This window comes from Schistocerca cancellata, chromosome 4, assembly GCF_023864275.1.
Source record: "Schistocerca cancellata isolate TAMUIC-IGC-003103 chromosome 4, iqSchCanc2.1, whole genome shotgun sequence".
Classification (NCBI taxonomy): domain Eukaryota; kingdom Metazoa; phylum Arthropoda; class Insecta; order Orthoptera; family Acrididae; genus Schistocerca; species Schistocerca cancellata.
In genome coordinates this window covers 293,758,360-293,773,393 of record NC_064629.1, presented here as the reverse complement: position 1 = coordinate 293,773,393, position 15,034 = coordinate 293,758,360, and positions in this window count along the sequence as shown.

Genomic DNA, 15,034 nt, shown 5'->3' with positions numbered 1-15,034 from the left:
TTCCCATATATGCGTCTTTCCCACATTTGCGTTTTTCCCATATTTGCGTTTTTCCCATATTTGCGTTTTTGCCATATTTGCGTTTTTCCCATATTTGCGTTTTTGCCATATTTGCGTTTTTGCCATATTTGCGTTTTTCCGAAATTTGCGTTTTTCCGATATTTGCGTTTTTCCGATATTAGCGTTTTTCCGATAATTGCCTTTTTCCGATATTTTCGTTTTTCCATATTTGCGTTTTTCTCTGTTTGCGTTTTTCTCATATTTGCGTTTTTCCCATATTTGCGTTTTTCCCATATTTGCGTTTTTCCCTTATTTGCGTTTTTGTCATATTTGCGTTTTTCCTATATTTGCGTTTTTCCCATATTTGGTTTTTCCAATATTTGCGTTTTTCCCATATTTTTGTTTTTCCCAAATTTGCGTTTTTCCCGTATTTACGTTTTTCCCATATTTGCGTTTTTCCCATATTTGCGTTTTTCCCATATTTGCGTTTTTCCCATATTTGCGTTTGTCCCGTATTTGCATTTCTCATATATTTCGTGAACCTTTGACTAGTCAGACTATGCCGTACCAACCGATTCTTTCCTCTTGTCAAGTTGTACCACAAGTTTATCTTCTCCCATATTTGCATTTTTCCCAAATTTGCATTTTCCCATATTTGCGTTTTTCCCATTTTTGCGTTTTTCCAATATTTACGTTTTTCCAATATTTGCGTTTTTCCGATATTTGCGTTTTTCCGATGTTTGCGTTTTTTCGATATTTGCGTTTTTCCGATATTTGCGTTTTTCCGATATTTGCGTTTTTCCGATATTTGCCTTTTTCCGATATTTGCCTTTGTCCGATATTTTCGTTTTTCCCATATTTTCGTTTTTCCCATGTAAGTAGGCTGTTTATGTTTTCTTTATGTAAGTTTGCTGTTTATGTTTTCTTATTGGCAACGTTACGTAGCACTCTGTATGAAAATCACTGGCTGTGCTGTGTGCAGTATGTGGCTAGTTTGAATTGTTGTCTGCCATTGTTGTCATGAACTGCTATAGCTGGATGCGAACAGCGCATAGCGCTGGGCAGTTGGAGGTGAGCCGCCAGCAGTGGTGGACGTGGGGAGAGAGATGGCGGAGTTTTGATAATCTGTAAGACTGAATGTCAATTATGAATATTAAGGTAAATACATTGTTTGTTCTCTATTAATATCTTTCATTTGCTAACTATCCCTATCAGTAGTTAGTACCTTCAGTAGTTTGAATCTTTTATTTAGCTGGCAGTAGTGGCGCTCGCTGTTTTGCAGTAGCTTGAGTAGCGAAGATTTTTGTGAGGTAAGTGATTTGTAAAAGGTATAGGGTAAAGTTAGTCAGGGCCATTGTTTTGTAGGGGTTATTGAAAGTCAGATTGCGTTGCGCTAAATAATATTGTGTGTCAGGTTAAGCACAGGCTTGTATAATTGTTCTAAGTGGACGTTTCACATGTATAATTGTTCTAAGTGGACGTTTCATATGTATAAATTGTTCTAAGGGGACGTTTCATATGTCGACCCTTAGCCTAGGATACCTCACTGGAATCTTCTGATTTTTTCTTGTAGTTTGTGTATTTAGTGTAGCTTTTGTTTATTGCTAGTGCGTAATTGTAGAGAGAATCTCCTGGGTAGTTGCAGACTTTCATTGTTGCACAGTAAAACAGTTGTGGCATGCATGTAGCTTTGCGCCAAATATTTCGCTGCTGCAATTAACTAGATATTATTTTCAGTGCTATGTTAATGTGTTCTCTTATTTTTGCTATTCAAATTGTGCTTTTCTGTGTTATCGTGTGAAATATTGTCACAATAATGGCGTGTGAAAAACGTAACACTAGGCTCCAAAGTAAAATGAGAAATGACAGTGAAGACGAAAGCAGTGTGTTGGCCCCACCATGTAATGAGTTAACTAACATTCAAAGTAGTAATTTGGTAACTGTGCATAGGGAAATGGAGCGGGCGTCAGACAATGGCGTAGGCAGTGAAACAGGTAGTGAACAGGGAAGCATTATCGATCGATCGGTCGGCAACAGCTCGCCTCAGGAATCCGAAATGACAGGACACAATTTTGCAAATACTGTAGATTCAGGTTTTGCGTCCTCACCGTTTTCTCAAATGAGTCAAGACACATTTTCTGCTTGTCAAAATGTGAATGCTGCCGGTGAAAACGCACTGCCAAAAAGCATAGAGAAACAGATTCCAGACACTAATACATTATTATTGCAATTAATGCAACAAATGGAACAAAATCAGAGACAGATGGGACAAAATCTTCAAAAGTTAGACACAATGGAACAAAATCTTCTAAAGTTAGACACAATGGAACAAAAGCTTCAAAAGTTAGACTCAGTGGAACATATGCTTGAACAAACACGTGAAGATTTAACTACTGAGTTACATAAAATAGAATCGAAATGTCAGAAAGTCTGTAATGACGTAAAAACACAAATTTGTGAGCATTTCCAACCTATTTTTTCGCGTCATGAGAATGTATTACAGAATCACGAAGCAGCCATAAAAGAGCTGCAAACCATTGTTCATGAAAATCATGAGACCTTGTGGGCTAAAATTGACTCAGTTGCATCTACCGATTCGGTTACGCAACTGGCAAAAACTCAGGAAAACTTAAAGAACACAGTAGATTCGATTTCAACACAAATGGACACTCTGAAACTTGGTTCAGAAAAACACACTGAGGAAATGTGTTCACTATCGGAGAAATTAGCTGAACTTTCGGATCAGGTCACTAACTTATCTACAAAGGTAGATGATGATCTGAATGACACAAGACCCGTAGCCTTCACTGACACAGAAGACTATGAACAAATTAGAAAATTCAAACAAAATCAAAATCAAATCAATACACAGTACAAAAGAGAAATCCGGGAAGTACAAGATCAGTTGACACAGGTAATACAAGAATTACATATTTCAGAGGATACTCGCGCTCCAACACGGGAAGAGGAACTTAGAAATACGGAAAAGCCACAATATAATAGCACAGGGCATTTCGGTAATTATGAAAGAAATTGGCAAGGTACACCGAAATTTGAAATGGAACCGCCGAAACGACGTAACAATGACCGATATGTGACTCGCCGACATGATGATTTTGTCTATAAGCTGTTCATTACTACACGTAAATTCAAAACATTCAAGAATTCTGCCAACGACATTCATCCACAAGCGTGGCTCCATCAATTCTCTCATTGTTTTCCTCCCAACTGGTCATTAGAACACAGATTAGAATTTATGTGTGGCTACTTAGAAAATGAACCAGCTGTAAGAATGCGATCGGTCATTCACGATTGTCACAGTGAAGGAGAATTTTACCATGCGTTCCTCTCAGCATATTGGTCACAAGCTACACAAGATCGCGTAAAACATAGCATCATGATGATGAAACACTTTGAACAATCTGAATTTTCCAGTCTTGTCAAATATTTTGAAGACATGTTGCACAAGAATCAATACCTGTCAAACACATACAGCCCCTCAGAACTCATCCGCATTTGCTTAATCAAACTGCCTGAACATTTACGACATATTATTTTGGCAGGACGTTGCAAAGACGACATTGAAGCTTTTCAGGGACTGTTACAAGAACTGGAAATTGATACAGACAGTCGCGGGATGCGAAAACAGGAAAACAATCACTACAGGTCACATCTGTCACAATTCCGTGACGACAGAAACGATAACTGGACGCGACAAGGCTATTCTCACCACACAAATCGTGACCAAAATAGACACCACCCATATGACAACCACTGGCAGAGTAATAGTTACAGAGAGAGATCGCATTTCCGTAGTAATGAATATGACAGAGACACTCATAGAAACAGACAATTTGGCAACCAGTACAATTATTATCAAGGAAGACAGAATAACTTCAGATGCAACGGTCCACCGCGCAGTTACGATTCCGGGAGAAATTCTCCACCACATGACCGACAAAACAGAAACTATGTAAACTACCGACAAAACGACAGACGTGAATTCCATCAGAACTGGCGGGTTTCTAACAGAGCTGGGCCCTCTCGGCAAGGCGAATTTGTGGAAGTTAGGCCTCCTAATCCCAGTAACGGCGCGCACCAACAAAGAAACAGACAATGACTCACAACGCAGGCAGCCGCGTGCGCCCGCTGGCTCAGGGAAAAATAACATTGACGCTAACCTTGAGCAAAGTTCCAGTATTCTTTACGGACGAATACCGCATGATAATTACATTCAAGTTGAAACTCTGCGTACTGAGAAGAGCAAAGGGTTACACCACATCTCACATGTAAAAACGTTTATCAAGAGATAAGTTGTTTTTTAATTTTGTCTTTGCCATAAAACGTTTCGCTTCACATTTCTAATATGCTTTGTCAGACTTAAAAAACTGTTAGCATGCAACATTTTGGTTTGCTTGAGAGTGGATTCTGGATTTAAGGTACTTTCTGTGAGATACCAGATGAGACAATGGTTAGTTTATGTGACAGCTACACGATTTTATCACGACACTACTAATGCGTGACAATTTACAATGTTGCTTTTGCGGTGTATCTGTTTTATATCTGCACAGTTTTTTTTGAATTCTTCTATAAAGTGAGACATGTTTTAGTGGTGACTTTTGTGCTATTGCTACAAGGAGGCAGCCTTTTCCGTAGGACAACAATACGTTACAGCACAGTACTTTCCTCATCACGGCAATAAGCGTAATAACTAAGTTATCTATACGCAAAGCATTTCAGTTTTGTGTATCATGAGGTAAGTACATTGACTTCTGCAGAACTTAGCTTTCGGAGGACAATAACTACGACACTTCCCAGAGATTATCTTACAGCAAGACGCATATTTAGCGCTACAGGACACGTATTTGAGTGATTAATTTTGTACTTAAAACATTTATTTTTAAAGATTTTTGAATTACAAAGAAAGTTTTCCGTGGTAAATTTCATTCCATTGCTGTAATCTGTAACACCTGAGGGTATAATTACAATAAACCTCAGGGGGGTACACGCCTACTTTGTGTACCATGTGTTTGGCAAGCACAAGGAGCCCTAGCTAATATGGTATTTGCTTATACAATTTAACACATCGGTACCATATTTCTCTAACACATAAATTACACAGCTATCTGATCATTTAACAGAGAAACAAACATCTTTCTACTACGTCAGTGACACATGTTTACGCAATTACAGAGTTGGATTACTTCACGCTTAAGAAATTGTATTTTGTCTGTACTGTGTGAACTCTTCATATTTTTTCGGAACCATTGTGATACAATGAGAGCTTTGAATGATGTATTTGGTAAGGGAGTATGATTTTAAAGTACGTTTGAGGCAGATGACACTTTTGACATGAGCAGAGAATTTTTTTAGGTTTTGAAATTATTGGAGGAAGCTACGACGATTTTGAGATTTGACTGAGGTGTTATGATGTAATTTTTACGACGACGATGCGTATTATGCTGTTGAGGTATGTTTATGTCAATAAGATGATGCTACCATATATGAGGAATGTGATTACGTGTTTATATATATATGAATAATGAATAGAAGTTAAGGACTCTTGACTTGTGAAAAAGGATGTTGGAAACCGAGAATCGTACTTTAAGAGTTATGAAATGTGTGTAAATGCGTGAATGTATCACAATGCCGGCGAAAATTTTTTGGACAATGTTATATTCATAGGATTTTGTTTCTACACATTTGCAACGTAAATTCTCGACCTGTGAAATTTTTATGTGAGACTGTCACTGTAGCGGAAACTGCGGTCGTAAATATTTCCGTAAGAAAGTTAAGTGACCACTTGCACGTGCATCGTGGGGACACAGCTGCGTCAAACACCTAGAGAACAAGCCATTAGGGGGTGCCTTTCCGGAAGCCTATACCCCCGCTAATGAGATTCCTTTGTAGAGGGCATCGCTAATGCGACACGCTCGTTACTTGAAAACATATGATTTTTGTAATGCGTTGTGGGCACACAGCTGTGTCAAACACCTGGAGAACAAGCCATTAGGGTGTGCCTTTCATCACTAATGCGACACCCTCGTTACTTAAAAACATATGATTACTCGTACTTTGTGCTAATTATTGAAATGCTTATGAATTGACAAGAAATATTTTTACATCTGCACACCTGATTATGACAAGAGTCTTTGTACGAGAGTTGAGAGCAATTAACTTATGAAATGAAATGTCACATGACTACTGAATGATATTTTTATGCTTTGCTTTTCGTAGTTGCTTATTTCATTTGATGTCTGGTTTCCAGCTGTGTTGCAGCATTGCTCTTATAAAATGAAATGCATTTGCTAATGTGAACTCTTTCTGTCAACAGATTTATTAATTAATTATTTTATGATCCACATTCTTTAAAAAGGAGCACTTGGAAAGGAAAGAACAATAAGAAGGAACTAGCAACAGTAAAAAAAAATTTTCTTTTCTAGTACATGGTAATATTTTTTTTACAATAAGTTGTTATGGTGCACCACTTTAATTACATAGACATTAAGATGACCACTTTAATTACATAGACATTAAGATGTGAATATGCATTTCCCTTGTCTGCATTGTTGTTTTTACTGTAATATTTTTTCTGCTTGAGCTATGTCATGTTTAGGTATAAGTTGCTGCTGTTTGCCAGGCATAGTGTTATTGAATTTGACTTTTGCTAATTTATGCTGCTAGCTTTGCCAATTTGCATTTTTTGTCATTTCTGTTTGTGTTGATTTGTTGTAATGCTGCATTGCCTCGTCCCTTGGTATATATATCTGAGCTCAGTAGATTTAAGTTAGCTTAAGAGGGGGTAGACTATATAAGACACTGACTATGGAGAATAGGTAAAGAATGCAATGCGAAGTTATATGAAAAAGATTTGGGCCCAAATGAGTATTGTACAATCAGAAATAATTGTTTTGAAAGAAATATGAATAGAATACAGGAAGGAGGTATAGATAGGACTTTTTGGGAATAATGATGAATGAAGGGAGATCTCCGAGAAGTAAAGAAAGTTTTGTTTGCAAAATACTGCAGTAAAACAAACCCTGTCCTTTCCTTTTGTGTTATCCCACTATGTGTTTGTGTACCCTTGTGTATTAGTGTTTTCCTGTCTTTATGTGTTTAGCTGATGAGAGCTCTGTTGTAGACTTTTTCTAATAATATGTTATTTACTTTGTAAAGATGCTTAGACTTTATTTATTCTGTTTTGTTTTAATGCTCATGTGTGAAGTTGAATTTTTAAAAGTGATTCTGATCTTTTATGTATGTACTCATGTCATCATTCCTGTAACACTGATGTATATGTTTATTTCTATTGTTTTGTAAAGCCTGCACTACAAATATTATCTGTATTGTTATGTTTTTAATGATGTATTTTGTATCTTTGTAATTGTATTCTTATGTTATATAATTGTAATTGACACCAGTTACTCAAATTAAGTAACTTGTAAGCATTCATTTCACTGCACACATTTCTGTTGGTCATAGTATATGGACAATATGTGAGAAGTAGGGACTGTTAGTGTTTGCACGTGTGTTAATAATTCAGCAAGGGACTGGATAACAGCATTGCTGGTTCTAAGGACAATTCCCAAAAACTTTGTGAATGCACAAGTGGTGGTTATGGACTTGCTCTATTATCCGCAAGACTCTTCAATGGTGATTGTGCACCTGCACAGTCACAACAGATGGCTGCTGGCCATCTCTACAAGGACTACAGTGGGTCTGCATCTCTGGTGGCCCATCAATACCATACTCTCTACCAGGACTACAGTGGGTCTACTCTGTGATGACCTACCTACCAATATTCTTCGAAACGTTGACTGACTCTGCTGTGGGTTTGCTCTGTTGTGGCCCATTACCTGTCAGCATGTCAAGAGTCAGCACTGTCTTTCTGTTGGAAGGACAACACTACTTCTTCAAGACTGCATGGAAATCCACAACTTCTGTGTGCAATTTCTTTTACTAATGAGACTTTGTGAAAAAAACTGTAATTACTATTATGATGAATGATCAGGACTGTCTTTATGGACTGTGAGAAAATTTTAGCTTTTGACCAACATTGTATCAATAAGTGTGTGCATTGGATATCTTTGTTAGTGTAATTATGAAAAATTTTATCAAATCATTATTGGCCACTGGCCAAAAACATTTGTAAAATTTTTTTGTGGGGAGCATGGGGGCTATGTAAGTAGGCTGTTTATGTGTTCTTTATGTAAGTTTGCTGTTTATGTTTTCTTATTGGCAACGTTACGTAGCACTCTGTATGAAAATCACTGGCTGTGCTGTGTGCAGTATGTGGCTAGTTTGAATTGTTGTCTGCCATTGTTGTCATGAACTGCTATAGCTGGATGCGAACAGCGCATAGCGCTGGGCAGTTGGAGGTGAGCCGCCAGCAGTGGTGGACGTGGGGAGAGAGATGGCGGAGTTTTGATAATCTGTAAGACTGAATGTCAATTATGAATATTAAGGTAAATACATTGTTTGTTCTCTATTAATATCTTTCATTTGCTAACTATCCCTATCAGTAGTTAGTACCTTCAGTAGTTTGAATCTTTTATTTAGCTGGCAGTAGTGGCGCTCGCTGTTTTGCAGTAGCTTGAGTAGCGAAGATTTTTGTGAGGTAAGTGATTTGTAAAAGGTATAGGTTAAAGTTAGTCAGGGCCATTGTTTTGTAGGGGTTATTGAAAGTCAGATTGCGTTGCGCTAAATAATATTGTGTGTCAGGTTAAGCACAGGCTTGTATAATTGTTCTAAGTGGACGTTTCACATGTATAATTGTTCTAAGTGGACGTTTCATATGTATAAATTGTTCTAAGGGGACGTTTCACCCATATTTGCGTTTTTCCCATATTTGCGTTTTTCCATATTTGCGTTTTTCCCATATTTGCGTTTTTCCCATATTTGAATTTTTCCGATATTTGCGTTTTTCCGATGTTTGCGTTTTTTCGATATTTGCGTTTTTCCGATATTTGCGTTTTTCCGATTTTTGCGTTTTTCCCATATTTGCGTTTTTGCCATATTTGCGTTTTTGCCATATTTGCGTTTTTCCCTTATTTTGGTTTTTCCCTTATTTGCGTTTGCCCATATTTGCGTTTTGTCCATATTTGCGTTTCTCATATATTTCGTGAACCCTTGACTATTCAGAATATATCGTACCAACCGATTCTTTCCTCTTGTCAAGTTGTACCACCAGTTTATCCTCTCCCATATTTGCATTTTTCCCATATTTGCGTTTTTCCCATATTTGCGTTTTTCCCATATATGCGTTTACCCCATATTTGCGTTTTTCCCATATTTGCGTTTTTCCCATATTTGCATTTTTCCCATGTTTGCGTTTTTCCCGAGTTTGCGTTTTTCCCGTTTGCGTCTTTACCATATTTGCGTTTTTCCCATATTTGCATTTTTCCAATATTTGTGTTTTTCCCATATTTGTGTTTTTCCCATATTTGTGTTTTTCCCATATTTGTGTTTTTCCCATATTTGCGTTTTCCCCATATTTGCGTTTTTTCCATATTTGCGTTTTTCCCATATTTGCGTTTTTCCCATATTTGCGTTTTTCCCTTATTTGCGTTTTTCCCTTATTTGCGTTTTTCCCTTATTTGCGTTTTTCCCTTATTTGTGTTTTTCCCTTATTTGCGTTTTTCCCTTATTTGCGTTTTTCCCATATTTGCGTTTTTCCCATATTTGCGTTTTTCCGAAATTTGCGTTTTTTCCGATATTTGCGTTTTTCCGATATTAGCGTTTTTCCGATAATTGCCTTTTTACGATATTTGCGTTTTTCCCATATTTGCGTTTTTCTCTGTTTGCGTTTTTCTCATTTTTGCGTTTTTCCCATATTTGCTTTTTTCCCTTATTTGCGTTTTTCCCATATTTGCGTTTTTCCCATATTTGCGTTTTTGCCATATTTGCGTTCTTCCCATATTTGCGTTTTTCCCATATTTGCGTTTTTCCTATATTTGCGTGTTTCCCATTTTTGCGTTTTTCCAATATTTACGTCTTTCCAATATTTACGTTTTTCCAATATTTGCATTTTTCCGATATTTGCGTTTTTCCGATATTTGCGTTTTCCGATATTTGCGTTTTTCCGATATTTGCCTTTTTCCGATATTTGCCTTTGTCCGATATTTTCGTTTTACCCATATTTTCGTTTTTCCCATATTTGTGTTCTTCCCATACTTGCAGTTTTCCCATATTTGCGTTTTTCTCATATTTGCGTTTTTCCCATATTTGCGTTTTCGACAAATTTGTGTCTTTCCCATTTTAGCGTTTTTGCCATATTTGCGTCTTTGCCATATTTGTGGTTTTCCGCTATTTGCGTTTTTCCCATATTTGCGTTTTTCCCAAATTGCGTTTTCCCAATATTTGCGTTTTTCCCATATTTGGGTTTTTCCCATATTTGCGTTTTTCCCATATTTGCGTTTTTCCCATATTTGCGTTTTTCCGATATTTGCGTTTTTTCCATATTTGCGTTTTTTCCATATTTGCGTTTTTTCCATATTTGCGTTTTTCCCATATTTGCGTTTTTCTCATATTTGCGTTTTTCCCATATTTGCGTGTTTCACATATTTGTGTCTTTCCCATATTTGCGTCTTTGCCATATTTGCGTCTTTGCCATATTTGAGTCTTTGCCATATTTGTGGTTTTCCGATATTTGCGTTTCTCCCATATTTGCGTTTTTCCCAAAATTGCGTTTTCCCAAAATTGCGTTTTTCCCAAAATTGCGTTTTTCCCATATTTGCGTTTTTCCCATATTTGCGTTTTTCCCATATTAGCGTTTATCCCATATTTGCGTTTTTCCCATTTTTGAGTTTTTCCCAAAATTGCGTTTTTCCCATAATTGCGTTTTTCCTATATTTGCGTTTTTCCCATATTTGCGTTTTTCCCATATTTGCGTTATTCCCATATTTGCGTTTTTCTCATATTTGCGTTTTTCCCATATTTGCGTTTTTCCCATATTTGTGTCTTTCCCACATTTGCGTCTTTGCCATATTTGCGTCTTTGCCATATTTGAGTCTTTGCCATATTTGTGGTTTTCCGATATTTACGTTTTTCCCATATTTGCGTTTTTCCCAAAATTGCGTTTTTCCCAAAATTGCGTTTGTCCCAAAATTGCGTTTTTCCCATATTTGCGTTTTTCCCATATTTGCGTCTTTCCCATATTTGCGTTTTTCTCATATTTGCGTTTCTCCCATATTTGCGTTTTTCCCATATTTGTGTCTTTCCCATATTTGCGTCTTTGCCATATTTGCGTCTTTGCCATATTTGAGTCTTTGCCATATTTGTGGTTTTCCGATATTTACGTTTTTCCCATATTTGCGTTTTTCTCAAAATTGTGTTTTTCCCAAAATTGCGTTTTTCCCAAAATTGCGTTTTTCCCATATTTGCGTTTCTCCCATATTTGCGTCTTTCCCATATTTGCGATTTGCCCTATTTGCGAATTGCCATATTTGCGATTTGCCATATTTGTGATTTGCCACATTTGCGATTTGCCATATTTGCGATTTGCCATATTTGCGATTTGCCATATTTGCGATTTGCCAAATTTGCGATTTTCCATGTTTGTGTTTCTGCCATGTTTGCGTTTCCGCCATGTTTGCGTTTCTGCCATGTTTCCGTTTCTGCCATGTTTGCATTTTTCCCATATCTGCGTTTTTCCCATATTTGCGTTTTTCTCATATTTGCATTTTTCCCATATTTGCGTTTTTCCCATATTTCCGTTTTTCTCATATTTGCGTTTTTCCAATATTTGCGTTTTTGCCATATTTGCGTTTCTGTCATATTTCCGATTTTGCCATATTTCCGATTTTGCCATATTTCCGATTTTGCCATATTTCCGCATTTGCCATATTTCCGATTTTGCCATATTTCCGATTTTGCCACATTTCCGATTTTGCCATATGTCCGATTTTGCCATATCTCCGATTTTGCCATATTTCCGCATTTGCCATACTTTTGCTTTTGCCATATTGAAGCTTTTGCCATATTTGCGTCTTTGCCATATTTGCGTCTTTGCCATATTTGCGTCTTTGCCATATTTGCGTCTTTCCCATATTTGCGTCTTTCCCATATTTGCGTCTTTCCCACATTTGCGTTTTTCCCATATTTGCGTTTTTCCCATATTTGCGTTTTTCCCATATTTGCGTCTTTGCCATATTTGCGTTTTTGCCATATTTTCGTTTTTGCCATATTTGCGTTTTTGCCATATTTGCGTTTTTGCCATATTTGCGTTTTTGCCATATTTGCGTTTTTCCCTTATTTGGGTTCTTCCCTTATTTGCGTTTGCCCATATTTGCGTTTTGTCCATATTTGCATTTCTCATATATTTCGTGAACCCTTGACTATTCAGACTATATCGTAGCAACCCATTCTTTCCTCATGTCAAGTTGTACCACCAGTTTATCCTCTCCCGTATTTGCATTTTTCCCATATTTGCGTTTTTCCCATATTTGCGTTTTTCCCATGTTTGCGTTTTTCCCATATTTGCATTTTTCCTATATTTGTGTTTTTCCCATATTTGTGTTTTTCCCATATTTGTGTTTTTCCCATATTTGCGTTTTCCCCATATTTGCGTTTTTCCCATATTTGCGTTTTTCCCATATTTGCGTTTTTCCCTTATTTGCGTTTTTCCCTTATTTGCGTTTTTCCCTTCTTTGCGTTTTTCCCATATTTACGTTTTTCCTATATTTGCGTTTTTCCCATATTTGCGTTTTTCCCATATTTGCGTTTTTCCCATATTTGCGTTTTTCCCATATTTGCGTTTTTCCGATATTTGCGTTTTTCCGAAATTTGCGTTTTTCCGATATTTGCGTTTTTCCGATATTTGCGTTTTTCCGATAATTGCCTTTTTCCGATATTTTCGTTTTTCCCATATTTGCGTTTTTCTCATATTTGCGTTTTTCTCATAATTGCGTTTTTCCCATATTTGCGTTTTTCCCATATTTGCGTTTTTCCCATATTTGCGTTTATCCCATATTTGCGTTTTTCCCATGTTTGCGCTTTTGCCATATTTGCGTTTTTGCCATATTTGCGTTTTTCCCATATTTGCGTTTTTCCCATATTCGCGTTTTTCCCATATTTGCGTTTTTCCCATATTTGCGTTTTTCCCATATTTTTGTTTTTCCCATATTTGCGTTTTTCCCATATTTACGTTTTTCCTATATTTGCGTTTGTCCCATATTTGCATTTCTCATATATTTCGTGAACCTTTGACTATTCAGACTATGCCCTACCAACCGATTCTTTCCTCTTGTCAAGTTGTACCACAAGTTTATCTTCCCCCATATTTGCATTTTTCCCATATTTGCATTTTCCCGTATTTGCGTTTTTCCCATTTATGCGTTTTTCCAATATTTTCGTTTTTCCAATATTTGCGTTATTCCGATATTCGCGTTTTTCGATTATTTGGGTTTTTTCGATATTTGTGTTTTTCCGATATTTGCGTTTTTCCGATATTTGCGGGTTTCCTATATTTGCCTTTTTCCGATATTTGCCTTTGTCCGATATTTTCGTTTTTCCCGTATTTTCGTTTTTCCCATATTTGCGTTTTTCCCTTATTTGCGTTTTTCCCATATTTACGTTTTTCCTATATTTGCGTTTTTCCTATATTTGCGTTTTTCCCATATTTGCGTTTTTCCCATATTTGCGTTTTTCCCATATTTGCGTTTTTCCCATATTTGCGTTTTTCCCATATTTGCGTTTTTCTGATATTTGGGTTTTTCCGAAATTTGCGTTTTTCCGATATTTGCGTTTTCCCGATATTTGCGTTTTTCCGATAATTGCCTTTTTCCGATATCTTCGTTTTTCCCATATTTGCGTTTTTCTAATATTTGCGTTTTTCTCATATTTGCGTTTTTCCCATATTTGCGTTTTTCCCAATTTGCTGTTTTTCCCTTATTTGCGTTTTTCCCATATTTGCGTTTTTCCTATATTTGTGTTTTTCCCATATTTGCGTTTTTCCCACATTTTTGTTTTTCCCAAATTTGCGTTTTTCCCATATTTACGTTTTTCCCATATTTGCGTTTTTCCCATATTTGCGTTTTTCCCATATTTGCGTTTTTCCCATATTTGCGTTTGTCCCATATTTGCATTTCTCATATGTTTCGTGAACCTTTGGCTATTCAGACTATGCCTTACCAACCGATTCTTTCCTTTTGTCAAGTTGTACCACAAGTTTATCTTCTCCCATATTTGCATTTTTCCCATATTTGCATTTTCCCATATTTGCGTTTTTCCCATTTTTGCGTTTTTCCAATATTTACGTTTTTCCAATATTTGCGTTTTTCCGATATTTGCGTTTTTCCGATATTTGCGTTTTTTCGATATTTGCGTTTTTCCGATATTTGCCTTTTTCCGATATTTGCCTTTGTCCGATATTTTCGTTTTTCCCATATTTGCGTTTTTCCCATATTTGCGTTTTTGCCATATTTGCGTTTTTCCCATATTTGCGTTTTTCCCGTATTTGCGTTTTTCCCACTTTTGCGTTTTTGCTATATTTGCGTTTATGCCATATTTGCGTTTATGCCATATTTTCGTTTATGCCATATTTGCGTTTTTGCCATATTTTCGTTTTAGCCATATTTGCGTTTTTACCATATTTGCGTTTTTGCCATATTTTGGATTTTCCCATAATTGGGTTTTTCCCATATATGCTTTTTAATCATATTTGCGTCTTAACCATATTTGCGTTTTTCCTATATTTGCGGTTTTCCCATATTTGTGTTCGTCCCATATTTGCAGTTTTCCCATATTTTCGCTTTTCCCATATTTGCGTTCTTCCCATTTTTGCAGTTTTCCCATATTTGCGGTTTTCCCATATTTTCGTTTTTCCCATAATTGCATTTTTCCAATAATTGCGTTTTTCACATAATTGCGTTTTTCACATAATTGTGTTTTCCCATATTTGCGTTTTTCCCATATTTGCGTTTTTCCCATATTTGCGTTTTTCCCTTATTTGCGTTTTTCCCTTATTTGCGTTTTTCCCATATTTGCGTTTTTCCCTTATTTGCGTTTTTCCCTTATTTGCGTTTTTTCCTTATTT